The sequence below is a fragment of the Athene noctua genome, chromosome 4, assembly GCF_965140245.1.
Source record: "Athene noctua chromosome 4, bAthNoc1.hap1.1, whole genome shotgun sequence".
In the NCBI taxonomy this organism is placed as follows: domain Eukaryota; kingdom Metazoa; phylum Chordata; class Aves; order Strigiformes; family Strigidae; genus Athene; species Athene noctua.
Window position 1 is genome coordinate 76,126,591 of NC_134040.1, and position 24,890 is coordinate 76,151,480.

Below are 24,890 nucleotides of genomic sequence, written 5' to 3' on the forward strand. Positions count from 1 at the left end.
AGAAATAGAAACGTGACAACAGCAGCAAGAAACATCAGTAACATGATATCATAATTTGGTCTATCTGCTTATTGTAGAGTCAAATGATAGTTTCAAATGTTTTCTTTTCACAGAATGTAATTTCCATTCTCCTTATATTTAAATTTTTGGGTTTGATTAAAACCAATCTCCTTTGCATTATCCTCTTAAATAGACATATAGAGGTGCACCCAAAAATTAAAATCACAGATAGCATGGTTTGCTTTTGTTTCAACACACATAGTCTTACTGGTGAGTTTCAGTGGAATTTATATTTAACATAAATCTCTAAGGTAGAAAACATTGTTCCCTGAGGGCAGAAACTCAAGATTGTGTAAGTGTCATTCTAGATTTATTCCAAAAGATGAAGGCACTGTAGTAAGCTTCAGTCCTTAGTTCCTTTACAGATGGGACTCCCCAATATTTTCTCTAATGCTTAAAAACACGGGCAAAAAAATTGGGTATTGATCAGTGTCTTAAATAGAAAAGTCTTATGTAAATATGTAAATGAGCCTGATATGTACAGGGAAAAAAGAAAGAAAAAGGTATTTCAGATTCAGTGCCAAACTACTAGAAGAGCTGCTCACTAATGCATTTTCTGCCAACTGAATTTTTCAATCCCGAGTTTTATAACATATTTTCATCATATTGCTTAACCACTTGGAGGAACCAGTTCTATGGAAATGAAGACTTACTTACTGAAAAAGGATAGTGCAGTGGCTTTCAGGCTGTAGTCCACTTCTCTCCTGAAACCCTTTTCTTTATATAAACATATATGATTTAGTTGAAACATTCAGGAGTATTGCAGTTCTACAAATTTGTTCGTAATGGCCTTCCTCATTCCCCACATGCAAATTTAAAAACTTTTTTTTTTTTTTTGTGCAGGCCCTCACTTAGTATGTCCTTATATCATCCTAGAAAAGGATCTAGGCATGGTGGCTTGAACATCATCAAAAGCAACTGAAATCTTTTCCTTGAATTTGATCAGGAATCCTCACTGTAAAATTTAACCCATGGGAAACTCTTCTACATCAAACCTCCAGCTAGGGAACCTGAAATGTAGCTTTATCCATTCATTTTCTCTAAAAATATTGCCAGGATTAATAATTTTAATTCAATGAGAAGGACATCACTGCTGCAAAATCTTTTTCTGCAGTGCTTGACCTAGTAACCTGCACTTCTTTATCTAGAAATTTCTCTTTTATTTGGTATAAAAGTTGCCCCCTCTTGAAAATTAATTAAAAATACAAGAATCCTTAGTCTTTAACCCTTTGACACTGGTTGATTTTCAGGGATTACAGGATTATTGGGATTTCTTTGTTCTCAGGGATTCTCTTTCTAAACTGTTAAAATCAAGACTATTGGCATCTAACATTAGAATCTGTCTATGCTACAGAGTGGATGACTGCAGTAGCGTAAAACCCTTGTAACCCTTGCTGTAATAAAGGCTTAGTATGGTGCAAAAATGGACAGCACAAGGCAGCATCTCAAGAAAAGTGTTTGAATTCCCCAAAGCAAATTACATATCTCTAAAGCTGCTCTAAATTTAGAATTGAGAAAGCCCTAGCCCACATTTTATTCAGCTGTCTTACATTAGGATCTTTCTCTTTACTGTAGTTTTTCTTCCCTCTTGTGATGCAAGGTCTCACACAAGAACGTGTATGCAAAGAATATTGATTTAACATCCTGTCATCTAATTAATCTCTCCATGTAGTGGTTATGTTCATTGTTATAACCTGTCTATAAACAATAAAATGACTGATTGTAAATTTATGCTGCCCCTTAACTGAAAGCTGTGCACAATCTAAACTGTGTAAAACTGAAGCCACGTCACTATATAAATAATATGTTTTGTTGAAACTAGTTTTAGGAATTAACAGCACACTACCGCTACACATACAAAATCTTAGCATGCTCTATACCTTCCTGCAGTAGTCTTCCAAGTGACAATCTATAAGAATGTATTCAAAAACTTTTTTCCCCAATTATAGTTATAAAATTTTGGAATGCAACAGAACAAAACAGTTCTAATCAATTCAAGAGACATTTCTATAGAATTGATAAAACAATTGCAGAAATAATTCTTTCTATAAAGAGATGCAGTTTCCACTCACTGTCCCTGCATACCTTTCCTCCACTCATACATATGCTGCTGCATTCTTCCTTTTTTCTTTAGTGTTTCAAACCTTCTATTCAATACTTTGGCTGTTCTGGAAATTAAGAATATGCTAAACCCTTCAAATGCAAATTGATGAAGTATTAAAAAACAAATGTTAAACGGTATTGAGTCAAATTCAATTCCAAGCCCAGAGTAATATAATGTATTATTACTGATTATGATCCTCATTTTTCCTTATGATTAACAGGTTTTCCTTAACAAAGTCAATTCTTCTCCTACTCTTTTTATAAGTCTTTCACGTATTTGAACATTGGACATTCCTTACTTAGTCATCTTGTTTTAAGCTAAGAGCAATTTTTCCAACATTTCTCTATAAATTTTTATTTTCTAAAGTTCTGCTTATCCTTATAACTGTCATTTGAATAATCTTCAGTTGATCCAGATGTTCTTTGAAAGATGATACCCAACACTGTAAAAGGGTACATCAAAACTGACTTGTGTTGAGCAGAACAAAAAACCCCAACTCATTCTTCCGTACATACATTCCTATATGGTATTTGCCTATTAGGTGGATTCATGTTCAGCTTGCAATCAGCTGTAACTCCTGGATAGTTATTTGAGGATTTTCTATCCAGCCCAATATTCCCTTTCCTGCACTTGTAGATCTGACTCTTCCAATGTAAGTGGAGCACTTGCATTTCCCAACAGAATGGGGTCCACTATATCCTATTTTTTTTACAGTCATTTCTTGACTTTATCATAATTATTTCCAATTTTAAGCCTACCTGTCTGTGCTGTCCTTGCTAGCTAGACTTCATCTGTAAATAAAACAAAGTAAACGTGTATTACATCTATGCTGCACTTGATTCCTTGCAGTCAGCAAAAGCATTGTTAGTGACCTATAGCAAGGTTTGGCTGAAGGTCAGAACTTCCCTCCTGAGGTGCTGGTTCAGACTTCGGGGTTTTCTTGGGCTCATCTTACTGATTCAGAAACAAAAAATGCCAAAATGTGGGGACGCTGCCATCTGAGATTCCTCTTTAGGCCCATCTTCATTTTTCACATAGTTGAAAATAGCTGGAGATTAGTGTAAAAATTATGAAAGAGAGGTTTGTAGTTTGGCTTGGTTTTTGCTTTTTCAATGTGAGTTTCTTTGGTGGTTTGGTTTATTGGTTTTTGGGTTTTTTTCCTTGATACACCAGGTGGTGAACTTCTGGGATTTGTTGTTATGGGAAGTTGGAGGTAGACAACTCTGCGATTTTAAAAATTAATCAGCCAAATTAATGGAGATCAGGACCATAAATTGATACATAAAAAAGGGGCGGGAGGGGGGGGGCAGGGGAGAAAAAAAGGAAGGGGTAGAGGAATACAGTGCTAGAAAAGTGTGAAGGAAATGGACTGCAGCAACAGACAGTCTTGTGAGCCCTCTCTGAAGAGCATGTTCAAGTGCAACTGTTGGAGACAGAAAACTAGATAGACAGTCTAAACAGATGGTTTGTCTGAACCAATAGGACATTTCTTATATTGTGAGGGAAACTGAATCAATTTCTCACTGATTCAGGTCCAAACCACAAAGTAAATTTGTTCCTGTCTTTTAGTCTCATGTTCAGGCCACGTATACTTAGTCATAACAAAAATACTTATTTTTACATGTTATTATTGCACCAGAAGTCAGTCCAACAGATAGGGTTGGAAGGAAGTATACAGGAAATCAAATCTGTGAAATATTCTTTATAATCTGCAAGGAAATAAAGAGTGCTACTGCCATCACCAGTGAAATTAGATTTAGTCATTCCATCTTAAATGAAAAAACCTAAACGAAACCCCATGTATCTGCCTTTTGGATACATATCACAGAGAAACAATAAAGCAGCAAATTTATTTTTAAACAGATGATAAGACAAAGCAAAACGAGAAATCTACACATCAATTTTTGGTCAGGAATTTACCATTACTAATAGTTTGAATTGGCACGATGTTTAACTTGGTTACTAAGAAGGCTTTGTTTTTTGCTAAACAATTGCTTAATAAAAACCATAACATGTTCCCTTCAAAACGTTGCATGTTTTGTGCTGAATCAAGAGTGTTATTGTTGCTATCAGACCTGAGGATACATCCTGGGCATAAAACCAGAAGGATTTATAAGGAGCCATCATCTGTAAGAATTCAAAAGCCAATCTGTACCCTTTTCATTTTCCAAAAGCTGCTAAAAAAAACCGTAAACCAACCAAACCAAAACCAAAACGTTAAAGAACAAAGGTACATTGATATGCAGATTGCACCAGGAACCACAAGCAATTCCTTCGCCATCCAGCCAGGAAATTTCATTTTCCTAAGCACACAACACTGGGTGACACAGATCCGAATTCCTTGTGATATAATGAAAACAGTGCTAATTTCATCCCTTATCATTAATGAATTTATGTAATAAGATACATTCTTAGACCAGTTCTTGACTGTTTCTTCCTTTCAACACAACCTGTTAATCTCTCTTCTTTGGCCAGCCTCTTGACTTTCCACACTTGAGGCTAGGCTAGGCGGCTGATGTGTGAAACATGGAACCAGATCATCGCTGGGCAAAGCAGCCTTCAGTACAGCACATCCATCATCCTTATGGTCACTTATCGCTTTGTAACTTGAATTTAAGCAGCTACTACTGATCTAAAAAGCGGGTAGCATGCTGGGCGTAATTTATTTTTAAAATTCCTATCCCATCACAAACCTACAGCTATACTCCACAGGGACACTTCAGCTAATCTGTCCCAGCATAAAACTCTTAAACGCAAAGGGTAGAGCAACAGACCATTTTCAGTAGCAGGTTCCAGCTGTGGAACTCAACCTAATCTTCTCTATTGATAATGAATATAAGCCTGAGTGTATTCAAAACTAAAACCAACCCCAGCTTCTTAGTAAGACTCCCTGCTGCGATGGCATCTTCCCAGGGTAACCAGACGATCTGGATAGAGGAGGAGGAGGAGGTAGAGAGACAAGCATTAAAAAAAAAAAAAAGAAAAGAAAAGAAAAAAAAGAAAAGAAAATGTGCATATATTCTATTTTAAAAAGAGATAGGTTCCAAAATATGGATCATTATATTAAAATAATTTTCAGAGATGCACAGAAGGCACTTTTGCTTACCTCTTCTGTTTTAAAATTCTGAGTAGTCAAAAAGCCAGCTTTCTTATCGCTTTTTTTTTTTTTTGGAGCCAGATTTTTGTTTTCAGCCCTAGTAATCCCATCGGGTTAGTCATAATTGTGTTCTAGTCCCTTGGTATAACTGTAGGGCCACTCACAGCTATCACACCTAAGCAGGATAGAGAAAACTCCTGGTCATACTTCCATCTTATTTTTCTGTTCCCTTGAGTTGGGACCAGTCAGGAGCTGCCCCCTGTACTGGGGGAGGGCTGTGAGATGAGGGAACGTGGTGGTGCTGAGCTGCCCCAGCTGCAGAGGTACGGAAGAGGTCAGGCTGTTGGAGAACCTGGTGAAGTTCAGTGAACCCTAACTACATGGTGCTGCTGCTCCCTGCTACAAAGACAGCCACGAGAGAGATGACACAAGCTCTATTATAGTTTTAAAAGCAATTTTATGTTTATGAGGGATTGCAGATAGCAGATGGCTGCACCACATACTCTTTGCTCCCGGGTTACTCCTAGTAAGTCTCTAATCTCTTACAATGAAAATAAATGTTTATTGCTGGATCTTTGGAGTTCTACTATTCTAACTGGTAGAATTACGTAAAAATTAGAATAGCCTGAAGAGATATTTGTTTCCACACAGTTTGGAAATGAGTGTTATATTCACCTGATAGGCTAATGTTTATAGTCCACAGTTTTGCACTTAAATCTTCAAAACAGCCAGAGGGAATTAGGAGCAATTATTAATTGTAATTATATCATTTTACATTTTAATAGACTTCTTTTAAATCACATCTGACTTTCATAAATGAATTTTCCTTTTTGAGCTCTTCCCCAAGTATGTCAACTATCTATCCGAAAGGATAAGACCCTTTTTCACTCAAATGGAAAAGAGATGTATTCATGTAGTGATATTAATAGCGAGGCTGTTAATATTCATAGGAGGTCTTGAAAAATCATTTGAGTTTTAAAACTGTGGAGGAAAAGTATATCCCCTTTTTACCAAACAGAACTTCAAAGTCTAGATGTTACAGTACAGTAGTTTCAAGGGTTTTTCTGCATATTTATTGCGTGACTTATTGTTAAGATAAACTGTGTAGCAGATGCCTTGTTAAATAATAACGTTGAGTGCCAGTAGGAATAAAACAACTTTTTGAGTTCAATCTACTCTCAGTCAAGGTCAAAAAGAGCTGGGACTAAACTCGGTGAGTTTTCAAAAGCCTACTCTAAATATACAGTATCAAAGTTCATAATTAAGAAGGCTCATTTCATCAGTCAGCTGCATGTTTGCACAGCAGTGGGACTAATTATAACACTACTCATTCTTTCAGGTTGGCTTGAACACTTGACCTTATAAGCAAACTCCTTTTTCCCCCCTCCTAAGATGCAAAGCCAAGCCATTTGATTTTAACAAAACAGAGCTGTCAGTTTGACATTTCAAAGCACGTTTAACTGCTTTCTTTCATTAAAAAGATAGTTTATCTTAAAAATAGAAATTTACAGATTATTTCTACTAATTTTTACCATGCAAAAATTTTTAAAAAAAGTTTCTGCTTGCTTGACCTTTTCTTCAGTTCATCATTTGAACTGTATTTGTTCCAGCCTCCACAATACACAGAAATCCCCAAATTCATACAACTGCCAGGATGCCTCAAGGGCACCATTTTCTTGATATTCCTCTTACATCATGCCAGCATTCAATGACTCACACAGAGCCAAAGAATGTGAAATCTAAAATGAGAATTACAATTGTTCTACACAGTAGTTATGTGTGGGTAGATATTCACAAAAATAACTGTGCCCAGAAAGAGTAAAACACATGGAAGAGGATCTCATCTCCCTTTTTTTGTCTCAGCATTAAGGTTCTAGTCTAAAGCCAAATGTCTGGTTGCCCATTACAATCAATGAAGAGTGGTAGGCCCCTTCCAAAGGAGACCTCATTCTCCATTTCTTTGCCACTTACTTTGGGACATGCACTAATATATGTTCTCTCCCCTTTGGTAATAGGGGGCGACTATATGCTAACTTTGAGATCTCTAAAGTTACAGATGAGAAGTCTAATGCTGAGACTCTACATTGGAAAATGTGTCCCTGGGGAGCTCCAATGCCATGAGGGAATGTCCAAGAAATATAGGAGGAAAGGGGGCCAGGAATTTAAGTAAGGCAAGTAATTAAATCCATTAAATTAGTCTCCAATCTGGCAATTTGACCATCAAAATGGAGTAAAAGTAATACTTGATAAAATAAGAAAAGTGTTTGATTATTGACTGACTTCATGCTTTCACTTTAGGTTTATGTCTTGCTCATTCTTTTTAGCTCTTTATTGAACAAAAACTGAAAGGTATGGTAGATCTCAATTTTTAGAGATATCAGTAGGTTTTACTGGAGAATTATCAAATCTGTGAATGAAAGAAAAAAAAAAATCACATTGCAACAGCTGAAGTCAGTCTAAAAAGTTATAAAGTGAGGTTAGCATCATGTTAGAAAATGGTTAGTGAATTTCCATAAGACCCACTGGTAGTTGTTATCTCAGTTAAAGTTTTACAATTTTAAAAAAACATTTGTAATACTTACAAACTGTATTTGAAACAGCTTGCAGTAACAGAGCTATTTTTTCTAATTCTGAGAAATTCAGAAACTAATTCTGAGCACTCTTCATATTTGTTACTAGAGATTGAGAATTATTTACAACAGTAAAATAAATATTTAAAAAAAAATAAAACTAATTTTTTCATTATAGAGAGATTTTCCTCTCCATATGACACAATCAAAAACTAAACTACACAAAAATTACACCGAGAGCAAATTTACACTGATTGCCGAATATACTACATAGTGCAAAGTCCCTTTTCACCTCCATCATCTGTTATACTCTGCGATTCCTTGAGTTAGTATGAACAGTTACAGAATCACTCTTAACTGTATGATCTCTTTCCTAGCAGTACAATATTCACATTCTACTAGCAACCAGAATACACTCAGTAATCAGAAAATAAAATTATTACTGCCCTTTTTCTAAATTATCCATAGTTAGAGCTCTTGTTTTCAGGGTCAATACCCATACAGGGGTTCAAGTTATACACAGAAGGGATACTCAAAAGTTTATTTTTTTTCCTATCTGTATCTGCAGTAATCATCTTTTTCTACAAATTTCCCTTTTTCTGTTACCTTACTTTATTCTGTTTCATAGACTAGTATGCAGTCAAAGGCAACTTCTCAAAACCCAGGAACTCAGCTACACAGGAAGAGAAGAAACAGAACAGAGACAGGAATTTTTTTTTCTCACATCTGGCCATTAGATAAACGCAGTTCTTTCTTTGCTTCACTACTGGGGGCATTTTGTACAATTGCCCATGAAACAGAAGGCAGACTCAAGTCCTAGAGCTATTGAGATTATTTTATAGAGCCAGTATTTCATGCGTTCTTTCTGCACATCCAGTTGGGAGGTGTGTGGAGGGTGGAAAAAGCCTGAAGTCTAGCATGTGCTAATATAGCAAATGAATATCTGAAGTGAATACTGTATCATTGTGCTTAACAAAGCTGCCAGCAGCAAGCAGCGCTTGCCATAGATGCTTTGCCACAGTTCTGGATAAATCTGATCTAGGAATTCAATGCTCAGATGCCCATTTTAGATCCTTAATGCTCTTATCTTACCCTTGTATATAATAATAAGGATCTCAGGTTTTGTTGTTTTTCAGTGAATTTTGATAGTTTTCTATAGAACTACTATGTTTTATAGGGCATGTTAATTCCTGGAATTGATATGTGTATCAGATAATATACACAAAACTTATCCTAAGCCTGCCAGGTAAAGAAGTGGGCAGAAGGGTGTTTTACAAGTTTGGTTTCATTATAGGTAAAAACACATTTACAAAACCTCACACAAAGCCCCTTAGATGATATCATGGATGAACAACATAGCTAATATTGGGTATTAAAATCGAACATCACTCCTTTTCTTCTTTCATCCAAGATTTAGAATACTCTTGTGCCCCCAACAAAAAAGGGGAAAAGATAAAAAGGATCTGATAAAAGAAAAATAACAAAGAGAAAAGCCCACAAACACCCAACTAGGAGCTGCTAAACTATAGTATGATCACTGAAATCACCACAGTACTGCTTGAAAAGGTGAGAAACAGGAAGCATTATACCCACAATTATAAGGTTTGCTATGATGGAAATATACATACTTGGGACAAAGTGCGTTCCTGTATGTCTATCTCACCGCAGAGCAGCCGCTTTGATTGAAAAAAATAGTTCTGATCATCACTGATCCTTGTCCAGTTATACATGACTCATTATGTGTCCAGATCAGCTTTTTGAAGACTATTGTGGCATGGTGTTTTCAATAAGACTCTCAGAATTTCACAAACTAGTGGAGGAGGATGCAGAGTTTCCTTGCTCATAGCGCTATGGTAGTCCTTACACTCTGCATGTATCGTGGGATGATTTTTCAGCAAATCAGATGAGAAAACTCTCCACAAGTTGACCTCTTTCCTCTGCTGGAACCAAATTTATGGTTAGAATTTAAACAGCACTGTTTTTTCTTTGTGTATCTCATAAGAATCAAATAAATGGAAACTAGGCAACTGTGTTCCAGGTATTCTTTCATTTATAGCTAAGTATCAATTATTTTATACATGTGGTCTGATTTTACAGGAGTATCAGGTGTTATCAGCGCTATTAAGTTTAGTTTCTCTGAGTGCAACACTTGATTTCTCTAACATTTGAGACTCAGCTTAGAAAATTCTGCCCAATACCTCTATACATATTCTCATTGCAAACAGTAAACGTCTACCTGTGGATGAGGAGATTCTACAGTTATCTGCCCTTTCTTGTGCAATAAATGCAGACTGATCAACAGAGTAGAAAGCAAGCACTAAGATACAACTTCCATATGAGAGATCTATTCTTTGGACTCACTTTACTTTTAATCTCTATTTAGAACACTCTTACAAAACTATGAACAAATAATAATTCCACTGAACTTTTCCTTAATTTAGCTGGTCTGCCACACAGTAAATTTCACAGCTGTGGTAGTGGGTTTTGGTTTTGTTTTAATGATACCGTGTATGTGGCCTTCATCATTACATAATTAAGTAAAAAGTAGCATGTAACCTTTTTGCATTAACTACAGAGGCTTAGGCTTGATTTCTATTAAAATAAGAAAGAGATAGTTGTTATTTACCTTTTTTGCCACCTACCTAAGGTAGTAAGTCTAGGAAGTTGCAAAGACTATAATTACATTATGACATTCATTATGTATTTGTACTTCAAAGAAAAAAAAATTGCGTGAAGTAACATATCCTATTAATCACAGAGATTTGAACCCATCTAATCTTTCTCTGTAATTTTAACTGGAAATCTATTATAATGTCAAATACTATTAGTGAAGCCTTAGCTACTCAATATATGCAGCACAAGTTCTTGCATGAGAATAGACTCAACAGAGCTATAAGACAATGAAAGGGCAGCAGGGCCTGTGGCCTCTGCTCTCCAATTCAGTAACGTGAAGAAAAAGTGAATTCAGTAGGAGCTGTCAACTCTGAAACATCTCAGTTCAACATGATTTCAGCAAAGATCAAATGGAAAAGGCTAATCTTGTTTTCTAGACACTTAAATCCCATTTTCCCAGGCAGATTTACCCTCCGGTTTGTCCAAATGTGTCTTAAACAGAATATCTTATTCTGAAGTGTCTTTTTTTTTTTTTTCCCCTAATACAACAGGCACAATAGCACTGAATACATCAGTGTCACAGGTTTTGTTTCTAAAGCTTAGGCAGAAGGCCACAAGACATCTGTGGAAAGTAGAAAGCATGTCACTAATACTCTTACAGTTACATTTATACTTTATGAAAATATTTAATTAAACTTGTATATCAGAATTTTTCAGCTTGTTATCCTCCCATACTTGTAATCACCCTGAATTAGGTAGAAAGCAACACAAACCTTTATTAGATCTTCTGGGCCTCTAAGTTCTTTTTGCTGTTGTTTAAATAAAAGATTGACAGGAGTTCAGTTTTAATAATATTTGATGTTTTGTGCGTGAAAGACATTCTGCTGCTCAGTAATACCCATGCTACCAGAATAGTTAAAATACAATGAATAAAACATATAGCCAAAATGTTGCCTAAGATGGGGTATTTACAGAAAACCTGTAGTTATAAAGATCCTAGAAATATGGGATTTAAATAGGCATTTCCTCATTTTTGCACCTGATATTTAACTCTGAAAGCATTGCTTCGTTCCACTCTAAATATTTGCTTTCTCCATTTACGTGATTTCCCTTCAGCAAGATTTTGTTTTCAGTTCAAAGACCAAAGTGTTAAAATGAAGTAAGAATCTATGTTGTACTTAATTAGCAGAGAAGTTTACCAAGTTTTTATCTGTGAATCTGCCTCAAATCACAGTGTTATAAGAAGTTCCACTTTGGTTATAATTTAGAGCCTTGCGTTCATTATTTGCTTAGGGGTTAAAAAAAAAAAAAAAGAAGCTGATATTCTAATACTAGTAAAATGCAGAGTTTACTACAAATCAGTAACAAAATCTTCCACTGTCTTCACAGTGAGAGTTTCATCCCTAGTGTTTTGCTTTTTAGGCAGAACAGTTCATGATGATGAAATCTATAGATGTTTTGGGTTTCAAATGCCTTGGTCTTGGCAAAATTGATAGCAACATAGCTCCAGCATTTTAGGTTGCAAAAACAATCTCTGATTCTCCATCAAGTTCAGTCCTGTATTGAAAGTAAGAGAAGTGCTCCTTTTCCAACTTGGCATACTCAGCAACATATCTTTCTATTTCTTCATTCTATAGGAATGAAAATGTAATTTCAGGACAAGATGAGGCTTACAGTGAGTTGATTCTGTAATTTAAAAAATGCTTTATTTTCCATTTAAAAATTACTACTTATTTTGAATAGAATAAAGCAAGCCAAGAATCTGGGCAGGTAATACTACTTTAACAAACAACTCCCACAAAAATACTCCTTTTTAAACTGTGGCAACTTGTAGGTGTGTACAGTCGGAAAGGGAGGACAAGGTTTATTTCATTGTTTTCCCTCTGTTATAAGAGGACTTTTTCTTCCTTCCCCCACTTCTCCTGCCAACCACAGCTGATGAAGCAGGGAAGTGGACTCATATACGACTATATGCCTCTGGAAATATTCATACTTAGATCTGAAAACAAAACCAAAAAACACGCAAACATTCCTCCTCCTGCAAAGAAATTATGTAGCTTAATGTTTTATTTTATCTTGCAACGTTGAAGAAGAGAATAGTAATAACAAAGACTATCTAACAGGGGAAATTGGTCCTATAAAGGCAGGATTCTTCTCTCCAGGTACCTGGCATTTACTAGACTAAGATTAGATTTTATTTTTTTTTTCATTTAAAAGAAATTTAATAATTCCTCTTTAAACCTAATATGGTCACAAATTTGTAAAGGTGATTTTGCAGGGTTTGCAAAGCCATAAAACTTCATCAGAAGCAGGGAATTCATATCAGGCTCTGTAAAAGCTCAAACACTACAGCTACAGATGACTATTAAGAATCTGCAGCAAGCCACTACAGAGCAGGAACCAAAACCCACAGATTACCGAGTTTCTTTTCCATGGTATCACGTAAAATGTCATTATTATCTGAAATGTCATTCCTCATATAACTGAGTCCTGTCTTCCAGGCTCATGCAAAAAGATCACTCATTTCTATCAATAGGTAAGTACTGTTAATGACAAAGCATGTAAATACAAATTGAGAAAGAAGAGCATCTATTATTTTCAGGGCTAATGGACAGTGTACCACCTTAGCCCACAACCTTAAGGTCCAGGAGTTTGTAAGATTGTGCATTTAGTTGTAAAATTGCATATTAAGTCATTTTAATGGCATTGTTTTGACCAGACAGATTAAAAATGTGAAGTGGATAATATAGTGTTGTCAAGAAAATATACTAGCTGAGAATTGTTTTGTGTTAATTCTGAAATTGAATTCTCTGAAATAAATTTTGATTCAGGACAAAAACTTTTTAGCTGTGAAAAACAGGGAAAATGCAAGGAAGAAACAAACAAAAATATTAGGCAGAAGGAAGTAAGAAAACTAACAAACTATTAAAAAATAGTTAATAAAAAGTGATCTCAGTTAAAACAAAGGTTAAAAAAAAAAACCAAAATCCCAGCAGTTGACAGATAAAATATTTTTATCTTCCTTATTTAAAAAGAAATTAAATAAAGCAACTATTTCATCTCTCTTATTGCCACAGTATTTTAACTTAAATTACTAAAGATTGAGAACTAAGTAGAGCAAGAGGAAACTAGAATAATAATAGTAATAACTCAGGCAGCATGTATTAAATGAGTTATTTTGCTCATATGTAACAGACTACTAGAATTTTCTTATTTTCTATTTTTAAAAAGTGAGTATGAAATATATTGTCCAAATGGGATAACTATGAAAACTATGTAAAATGTCAATGAAGGAAACCAGTAAGGACCTGAAAGAATCCGAGCACATATTTTTAAAAGATGCAGAAATCTCTTTGATTCTATATATTGTAATTTAAAAACTAGCTGTTCAGTTAAATATATAGTTGCCTTTGTAGATAATACAGCCTGTATAGGTTGTGAGAAATGCTTAAGAATTCTTGGATCATTCATACTGCTAAATAAACAGTCACAGCCTACCATCCCAACCTAACAGCCACCAGAATACACAGTAGCCTGCATCACTCCCAAAGAGCGATTTTTTTTTTTTTTTTTTGCAATAAGTTGTTTGAACCAGAAGTGATTGAGAAGCAATAAACACCAAACCCATAAAGCCTTTCTCAGACAGCTGTATCCTCAAAGTAATGTTTCTTTTTCAGAGAGGTAAGACTTTTTTCCAGGATAAATTCTGTACAAAATGTTTTCCTACTTTCTATTTTCCTACCTTCCTTTTTCCTGTTAGGTACCCTCAAATATTTCTGAAATAGATGCAGCTTGTATGTTGATTGAAAGTGCTGGAGAGAGTATGTCTAGCCTGCTATCTTGACCCTTATAGTGACCAACAGTAGGTGCCTGGGGAAGACAAAGGCAAGCACACAGCTATATTTCCCCAGAAGATATTCTAGACATCAGCAAGATGCAGCTAAAACACTTATTGACCAGAAATGTTATCCGTTTTTATATAACAGTCCTTAAGTTATTTTTCTTCCAGGAATCTCAACTGTCACCCTTTGAGATCATGTAAGTTTTCACTATCCATAACACCATGTGGCTGATTAATAATACGTTGTGTGAAGAACCATCTTCCTTGGTTTGCTCTGAATACCACTGGTTTTATATTATGCCTCTCATTCTTATGGTAGAAGTGAAATAAATCACTATACACCTTCTCCTCTACACATCTGACATTGTAAACCGCTTTTCATATACCCCTTAGTTTTATTTTTTTTCCCCTGAAGGCTGCTAGTCAGTATGCTTTTTCTTCATGCAGAAGATAGTTCATTTGATTATCTTTGTCATCCTTCTCTAAACCTTTTTCATCCATAACTGAAACGAAGAAAAAAGGATTGCATACAGTTGTGTTTGTTGCAGATTTAAATCATCACAGTGGTGGTTTCTATTTAATTCCTCTATTACATTCCTAATAATTCTTAACATTGATTTATTTCTTTATTACTAATCATTAAATCAAGGAATATTCCTTATATGGTTAAAAATTTTGCTCCTGAAGAGAAATATAAACAAAACAAAAAATCTAAACCAAACGAAAAATATGCTTTCATATTGCAAGTCATACAGCCTTTTATGCTAAGCTTATGGCTCACTGTAAAGTCACAGATGCTATACTTGACTTTAGAATTTAAAAGTAAAGAATAAGTGATGTTTTAAAAAAATTTCCTAATTCACTAATATCACAAAACCTGCCCTCATTAAGAGGAAATTTCAGTGTTTTCAGGATACCATTCTAATTCTGCAATGACTTATTCTTCATAAAGTCTTATCTTACTTATATAGGCCATCCAGAAACTTCTAACATGCACAAGCTTTTCAAGAAATAAAGGCACACTAATACTAAGGACCTCCACACCGTGGATAAGAAAAAACTCAAAACTGCACTATAGCAACTGAAGGTGGCTATTGGTACTAGAATTGCTGCTAGAATAATATTGGATGCTACTGTTTCTGTCTGTTTTTTTTTCTGTTAGCCCACTGGACTGAAAGCATTTTGCTATGTAATGGGCAGTAACTTACATTAAACCCCTGTAAGAACCAAGATAAGAAAAATACACTTGAAGTAGCACATTCACCTTCAATAAGGGCTTAAGGTGATATACTAGTCAGCATATCAGAGACAGTTTTGCCTGACAAGCAACTGACAGTGACATCTGTCAAAGTCATTCGACTGACAGTCATTTCTGGAAAATTACATCCATAGGCAAAGATGTGTATATGCAAGATAAAACATTCAGTTGGCTTTGTGGTTAAGCTATCATTAGCTACTGCCAGCTCTCAAAAGATTTATGGCTTTCAGTTTGAGTTCCTTATTATAAAATATTAAATGCTGCTCTCATTGAATTTAGGGTTAAGGAGCAGAAAATCTTAACTGATCACGTAAGATACAGTCTTTTTGCAAGCATCAGTGTTGCCTTTACTGCAGGCATTTGGCTTTGGAAAGCTTAAAACAAAATAAAAACCAATGGAAGTTAAGAAATGAGAAAGTTTAATCTACCAGAAATATAAGATGACCAAACTAAAGCAAGTACTAATGAAAATAAGGCATTTACTTGTAACTAATGAGCTTGACACTCAACAAAACAAACCATAACTACAAGTCTTCTAGTTAGATCTACTCTTTTTGAGGACATGCTCTAGGTTACAAAACTAAAGGTAACAAATTTTTACATACTGTGTTTTGCTGGTCTGATCAGATTTAAATCTGGGAATACAGACCTTTTTTTTTTATTCCACCCTCTCAGTAAAGGTTCTTAGAAAAACAAAATATTTACTCATTAGTACTATCTGCATTTTTTATCAGATCACCTTCTCTCATAGCTGACAAAATACAAAATGTGTGGTAAAGATCCAAGTATCATATTATCCTTCTTTCAGAAGGTATAGGCATGAACATGTCATATTTACTAGTACTTCTTGGCATCAAAATAGTCAGCAAGAGAGGCTATAAAACAGAAAACATTTGTTACTGTTTAAGCCAACAGCACTCAAACTTGTAATATGGACTCAGAAATTTCAGTATACTTTTAATTGCATTCATCTTACAAGTTCTGTGCGTTTCAGATAAGAGCTCTAGCTATATTAACTACCAAGCTGACATTTGTGGCTTTCCTGTGCTTGCCACTTTTCTGCTTCCCATTTTCAGCTGCCCAGCATGGAACGTATCTACAAATGCAGTTTAAATGACATAAATGGATCTGTATGCACTGTTGAACTAGCAAGCTAATTTGCCCAAATGAGTAGCAACCAACAAGTAGGTAATAAGCCTAATTTCTTCAACTCTTTACTATCTGGTTAGTATTTGAAGTGCCTCTGAGGCCTTACATAACAAGAAGAGTTCTGAGGTAAATACTAAAACTGTCAACTTTCTAGAAGTGGAATATAATAAAAAAAAAGAACATTCAAGAACTTCTATTACCTTTTTGGAATCCTATGGCAGAAGATACTAATATATTTAGATGTATGTTAAACTATACGTTATGCAAAATTGACCAGTATGTGAAGCACCTTATGATGGCAATATCTGTGGTCATAGTTGAAATTAATGAAGTCTTTTTCACCCATTTATTCTAATATAACCAGTTAAAAAGTAACAAACAGCTGCTACAGAATGAAAATGCTTGAGTAATAGTCTTCCAAAAATTAATTTCACAACTGACTCCCTTGGCTGAGATTACTTTACGTTGCATTGCATTCTGCCTGCACTTGGTAAGTGGTGCTGCTCCAGGGGAACACGTGTCACAGGGACATGGCTGCTGGTGCAATATGGTGCTCAAGGGGAGGTTGGGATGCGGGGTGCAGAGAAGAAGGAGGTATTCACTCTTGCTAAAAGTAAGGAAACATTATCATCTTACATTCAGGATGTCATCTATCTAGATATTTATCTCTACTGGAACAGGAGAGGATAGGTAGAGTTTTGTAATGGGTGAAACACAGGGCTAATGCAAAAGACAATTTAGCAATCTTAAAGAGGAAAGCAACTGTCATGGTTGACTCTGTAGTAAAAAGAATGTTTTTATTTGGTTAATAACCGCTGTAACAGCTGGATAGCGTATGGTCTGTATTAAACAGAAGAGAACTACAAGACTGGACAAGACTCTGAAGTTGCCTGCCACAACACTACAGGCAGTAATACTCCATTGTACTAAGAAGTGGTAATTTGTCATTTGAAGACAAGATAGAACAGCTCAAAAGAAGTCATGCTGTCAGTGCAAGAGGTGGTAAACACAATACAAATAAGAACATAATGAGAAAAACACAATTGAGGAAGCACAGACTTCCCCTCACCCCCTTCTGTTGTTTTGTTTGGGTTTTGTGTTTTTTTTTTTTTTTTTTTTTCTTTCTGATGCTAAGAGTCTGGGATAACAGATAATTGAAAGTGGGAAAAAACATTTTCAAATCATAATCATGAGATAATTTAGTGTGCATGAATCAATTATTTAAAAAGTGATGGTAACAGCATTAAAAAGCAAGCAGTTAGGAAAAACAACAAAGTACAACACTGTTAGCTCATAAGTTAATGAACTTTATTTTACTGGATGTAGCCTCTAAAAGACAAAGAAAAGATGTTGTAGGGTCTGTTGCACACTGCCTAACTCAAAGATTAGAATGATTTATTGCTTAAGCATCTATGATATATAGGGTAAAGGAGTTATCAGGGCATTCAATTTAGGTTATATATGCTAGAACCCTGTATAGTAAATCACTAAAATTTCTACAATCTCTAGATAATTTTCTAATACAAACAGAACCAGGTCCAACATACAATCTTTCCAGGAGACTGCAGATTAAACACTGAGCCAGAAACAGGTGACCTAGGGACCAGTATGGCTTGTTTATATTATGGATGAACAGATGACACTTCCAAGCAACACCCACTCACTCATTCTCATATATCACATACACAGTACATCAAAAGGACTAAATGTTCAGTGATTTTGGTAGAAAGAGACAAAGTTAGTAGTAGGCTAGTAGTACTACTCCCAAGAGACACAAGCGTTTATTTGCTACATAGGCCTAAGAACTCAGGTCATATTCCTAGTCTTAAAACGACAAATAGCATTACAATTATGGGTATCTTCCAAAGTGAGAAGTAGCCCACATGGTCAACAGACTACTTGACTTTCTTTAAAACTAAATGTTAATTTAAAGTTAGCACTGACCTGTAAGTTCCTGTCCCTTCAAGGAAAATTAATAGTTGGATCTAATCTATGAAGGACTGAGAGCCATGTATAAAAGAGATAAAGCATTGTCAGCTATAACAATTAAAGTTAAGCTGTGACAATCAGTAAATGCAGGCATGGCATGCCTGTCTCAGAATTACAGTTAACTTGGTTATCTTAAGTAAATTTTCATCTTACATTTTCCATGTAATACTACACTATCATCTACTGCTAAACTGTGTCATGCTACGCAAATAAGACACAAGTTAAAAAGCACATTATGTTCCAATTTACACTGGTTTTCTAGATCAATGGCAACTTAATGAAATAGCAATGTGAATAATTTACAAACTGCATAGAGAACTGCATCCTAGTTTTTCTTTCCATGTAGGTTTCTCAGCTGTCATTCTAACTTCAGCCAGTTTGGATATAACAAAAGCTTCAAGAGGACAGAAATATTTGAAACACCATAAAAACATACACTCAACTCCAGTGTTTGCAACTGTTGTTTAACCATGTGAACATCTGTTCAATGCTGGCCACTACATAGTAAGAAGAGATATTTAGCTTAATCAAATTCATGGAAATATTTTTCTGAAGTTTCCTTGAGATAACTGGAGGAAAAGAAAGCACTAAAGCATTAATAAATAATTTACAATAAGGTACAGTCATGAATTAAACATATTTGCTTTACCTAGACTACTGCTAATTATATACAGTCACATTCAATAGTGATGCTTTTTTTTCTAGCCCTGCCTAGCCCTTCAGAAGACAATATAAAAGTTTTAATATTCAAAACATGGAGAGAGGGACTAAAGAAAAGCACAAGAAAGTTGCAAAACAAGGGAGGCGTGTGAAAAATTTGAGAAGGAAGCAGCTCAGAGATTGGGCCCACATAAAAACTTAAATTATTATACACTGAATCAGCAAAATAAGCACATAACTGGAGCAAAATGGACACTTCATTTCTACAGAATGTCCATAAACACCACATCTGGATGATTTATTCTAGAATTGCCACAACATCCCAGGTGTAAACTCTTATCCTAATCGCACCATGACTTTCCTACTGCAAGTCATGACATTTCAGCTGTACACAGTGAAAGAGACCAACATCACTGCATAAAAGAAGCTCTTTGCTGGGGTAACGTCCAGGACAGCTTTTCTGCTCACAGTTGAAAATGTCTGTACCATGAACAACCAATGGATAAAAAGTCTCACTCTCCCCATTAACCCACCATTTGTTAGTTCCACAACATAATTTGGCTTTTGCTCTTAAGATCTTACTTTTGCTACTGGCCTCCCATCAGCAGTAGTGAAGAGAAACACATCTGCAAATTGGAGACCTAAGGAGTTCTCAAGATGGTCAATCAAATCTATTTCACTTAATATGGATTGAGGCTATATATTTCTAACAGGGCTCTTAGTAGCATAGCAGTACTCTACCAAAAAAGGAATGTTATGAGAACTAACGCAGACCCCCAAGGCAAGGGAGAGGTTCAACTCACCATAAAATTGTCACTGCCAAGAACCCTGAGAGACCATCACACAGTGGTTAGCATACTTTAAATAAAGAGTTAAAATGTTGCTCAGATCACACTCATGACTGGGAAGGAGACTGCACTAAAATCCTTGTTTGTGTTCAAATTTTTAGCATATTTTGGGATTAATTTCCCTTGCTGCCTGATCCAGCAGCTGCAGTGATAAATTCCAGATCATTTGGCCAAATCCTTTCTTGCATCTGAGAGATACCTGAAGTGAACCAAACTAAGTTCTTTTCTCAGGTAACGTGTATAAGTTATTTATACATACTGATTATTATAAGGTAAGATTTTATGGAACACAGAAAAGCCAGGAAGGCCAATTACCATACCCAAAGTTGCATAGGTCATTAAAACCATGAAGATAAATACTATCTTTGAAATGAGTTTAAGCTACTGCTTACACAGTAACCTAAAGCAACAAATTATTAGCCAAGTGTATAATTCACTCCCAAGAGCTTGATTGTGACAGTGAATGTAATTTTTATTCACACTCTGTGAGGCCAAGCAATCCCTGCAAGATACCATTTTTAAAGGAATTTTTAAAACAATTACTGTGGAGAGGAGAGTCACATAAAGCTGCAGGGGCACAGCACAGGCACATTCAAAAGGTTTTGAAGTGGCCAAACTTTATGTACACAGAAAGGCTAAACATTTCTTGTTTCTGGGTCACAGGCGATCAAGACCTTTGACCTTGAAGCTATAGATCTCTTATGCAGGCAAATTACTTACACTGCAATACTTCATAAACAACAGAAGCCCTAAGTGTCCCACCAGGCATTACAAATAGGGTGGGGTTACACTTGCGATAGATTTGATTTGGATGGAAATGAGCCTCCCTGGGAAGTCTACTTAAGCCTTTTAAATAACTTATGCACAATGGCACGATGATTTAGTTTTAGAAATGTAGATAATGATGCTCCTTTGTTGTTTTAGGAATTTAGCTGATATGAGTCAGCATAAATATTCAATTCAGATTTTCTTTAAAATTAGAAATATTACATGGTAAATGAAAAAGAAAATATACCAACTCTATCTCTAATTTGTTAGCATGATTCTTGTTTTAGCTGAATTCAGTATTTCACTTCTTCCCCCTATAGGGTCATAAATACATACTTAAAATATGATGTGGAAACAAAATTAAAAATGCAAATTAGCAGCTTGTTTTGGTATGTCCAATTCATATTACCACTGAGTTCTGTAGCATCATCTTAGTTTTATGCATTCAGTAGCCTAAAATAAAACTTACATTTTAAGGGGCAACTAGAAATCTGTGCTTTCACCAGAAGAAAGGAACCATCACTCTAATTACTTCACTTTTCTCCCGCCAATAACAGACATAAAACCCTGTCATATTTCAATCCATGATAAAGGGAAAAATGCGATGCTTCCTGTTAGAATAATTTCTTCCCACCCTTTATGCTGCATTACTTCTCATTTATTTCTCCTTCAATTCACTGTATTTAGAAACCATGCTAAATCACCAATAATTAATAGTTATGGCAATATCCAGTACTCTATATTCAGAAAGATAAACAGAAAGAAGCCACGGGGCAACTGCCTATGATTCAGTAGCACTTCACTCAGAAAGAGATAGGGTAACAAAAAATCTTCCTTTCCTTATGCTATTTTAATGTTTATTATGTGCTTTAGACTGTTAGAACACTAACAATAAATATATGCTGAAGTATGTTCCAGCCATATTAAGCACATCGATATATGTAGAGTCATGGTCATTTACTCCAGACGCAAAAATCACAAGATTTGTCCTTCATCTCAGGAGAGTAATAAGTCACCAAATTCAGCCTATACTTTGAACTGTTTTTCTAAAGTTGAAAGAGCTCCTAAAACAGCAACTAAATGTTTATTGGACCAAAACCAGGGAGCAGAATCAAGAAAAAAAAAAATCTAGTGCATGGGGAACTCATCTGGGACATGGGAGATTGACATCATATCCTTTTTTTCAAGGTTTAAGCAACAGCAACCATGCTTCCTCCTTGGATAGGTAATACAAAGTTTGACATTATTTGCCTCAAATTTACTCTAAGTATACAAATGATATTTTGAAGAGACTACCCTAAATATCTTAATAGCATAATAGCATTAACAAGATGCTTAGGAAACATATGCATTAAAGACTTGTTTTGTCCTGTCCTTAATTTGAGAATAAATGTTTTATCTGTCAGATGCTAAGAGTTGTTTATTTTTAAAATTCTGGCCATTTCTAAAAGGGAAAAAAGAAGAGCTTATTCAACAGGCAGAGGTAATTGAACTCTAGCAAGAGAGTGGTAAATCTCATTTACGTTAGTCTTTCTAAATGTAAATTATAACAAAATAATTGGGTAATTTTTGCAGTTCTCTCTAATGTAGCATTTGTGTCTTGAGTGCCTGGTACTATTTGGTTCCTATTCTACTACCCAGTTCAGCTACTGAAATGTTCTACAGTTTTGTTACTTATATTCTATTAAAGAATATCCACACAGCTGATCAACTTCTGACTTAACATTCATTCTATAGGTCTAACTAGAAGAGGAAGGGCCTGTCCAAGTGAGATACATTTATAAAGCTCTTTGAAAATAGTACAGCATTTATTCTCAGTCTTTAAGTAACAAAACTTTCCCTCTTGCTTCACAAAAAACCTTTTCACCTTTGAGGTCTTATGGCAGCTACCTTTAAAACTTAAGCAGTATATATGAATGTAGCCTTGTCTGTGGGTATGGAAATTGATAGCTTTTTGATTGGTATCAAGTTTTTTAATTCAAAAGATGAGTACTTTTGAAACAGTATAACATACTAACTTGAAAAAACACACAATCACTACATAGTAGGACTCTACTAAGTGAGATAACATACTAGGCTTGAGCAATATTTTGAGATTTATAACGTTCTTAACTTTTTTGAACATTAAGTTTGTGACATTCAAACCAATGAGTTCTCACGCTATTAGGTTTCTTAGTGTTAAGCAATATCTGGCTTCTGAGTGTCTTTTCCTTGTATACACATTACATTAAGGTCAACAGCATTATGTTACAAATGATATTCAAATAGATGTAACAAAATTAGATGCTGCAATAAGTAGTATCCCAGTCACAAAGAGTATTCCTTTAGATAAATGAAGGTTCTGTAAAGTGTTATTTAGTGTGTTTAATAGTTCATCTTTAGAGTCTAAATAGTCATAAGATCCTATTTTATGTCAAGGAAACATCACTTTAAAACACGTGTTAATAAAGTACCTATGAAATAGTCCATTTCAATATAAATATGATATTTATGAGCAAGAGATATCTTGAAGAGTATGTACTTTCCAACACCCAAACCTGAGCTCTCTTTCATTTTTTGATTTCACTAACATGTAAGGAAAAATCTGAATTTGAACTGTTTAACAAACAGGAGAGGTAACAGGAAGAAGATATGGTAGCCTTTGAAAACTGCTGCAAAGGTGAATAGTCTACTTTCTTCGCTCTTAGGAATGGGACAAGAAGTAATGGTCCTGTGTGGCAGAAAGGAAGATTCAGGCTAGAAATTTTCTAAGAATTCAGCACCATAACAGATTGCTTGGAAAAGCTGTGAATTCCTCAGCTCTGGAGGTTTTTAAGAACATTGCTAGACAAATTTCAGTTAAGAATGCCTCATCCTGTTGATCCTGAGTGCCAAGGACTGTATTAATTGACCTCAACCTTCTTATAGCTATATTGCCTAAAATAACTATTACCAGGGCATTTTTTCCTAAATAAAATGAATAAGGTTTACCTAATAATGAATGAAGGCTTAAAGTCTTAGGTCTTTAAAATAATTGCTTTCGAAAATTCAATGCCAACATAAAAACATATCACAAGTATTGTCAAAAACAATTGAAGAGAATCTTTAAAAGTGATTACAAAAGACAAACGCGTGGATCAAGAAATGTATTACAATAAAAAATGATCAAAATTTCCACAACTTTTGACTATGTGCCAGATTTCTTAAAACTCATCATAACTTTTGTTTCTTGCTGCTTCCTTTATGGACTGACAAATCAATGTTCCATACAAAATTCTTAGAAGAGTCCCATCAAGTTCTAGTGAGAATACTACTTTTTTTCTTGTTGCAGACTATTTATCCTGCAGTATGACGCACTACATTATCTCAGTTACTAAAATAGCTTGTAGCAATGTTAAAAAAGGTAAAGCTATTTATCCCTAAATTAGTTTAATCCACACATAAAAGGTATAAATATTTTAAATGATTTGTAGAAATTTTAGTACAAGAGTTACTATTAATTCTTACTAAAGAAACATTCACTTTTTTTAGCCTTCAGAGTTGTTTAATGAGATAACAACATTTTAAGATTCCGAAACAAGATTCCCCTTTATTACTTTTGACTATGTGCCAGTCCCTGCCTCATTACTGCAAATGTAAATACATTTGGATCAACTGGTTTGGTATCTTTTTTCTGATTAGAGTTTTTAGTCAAAATGTTGCCTGCACATAAACATCCCAGACTGTTAGGCTGTATAGGATCTAATAATAATAGCACTAAACCTAACAAAATAAGAGATTACATTTTGCTTTTTTGTGATACTTCCCACTGAACTTTTCCAGGAATCAGGAGTAGTTACTTACCATAAATCTGGTTGCACAGAAGAAAATTAAATATTAAAAAAAAAAAAAAAAAAAATCACCACACATCAAAATACCACCCCCTACCCCCCCCAAAAAATCAAAAAACTCAAA

General features: G+C 35.0%; 1 protein-coding gene across 1 annotated transcript in view; it reads right to left on the reverse strand.

Annotated features, from left to right (window-relative positions):
- Positions 1-24,890, reverse strand: part of VEGFC (vascular endothelial growth factor C) — a 173,567-nt gene that overhangs the window by 88,188 nt on the left and 60,489 nt on the right. The gene's annotated exons all lie outside the window — the stretch shown is intronic.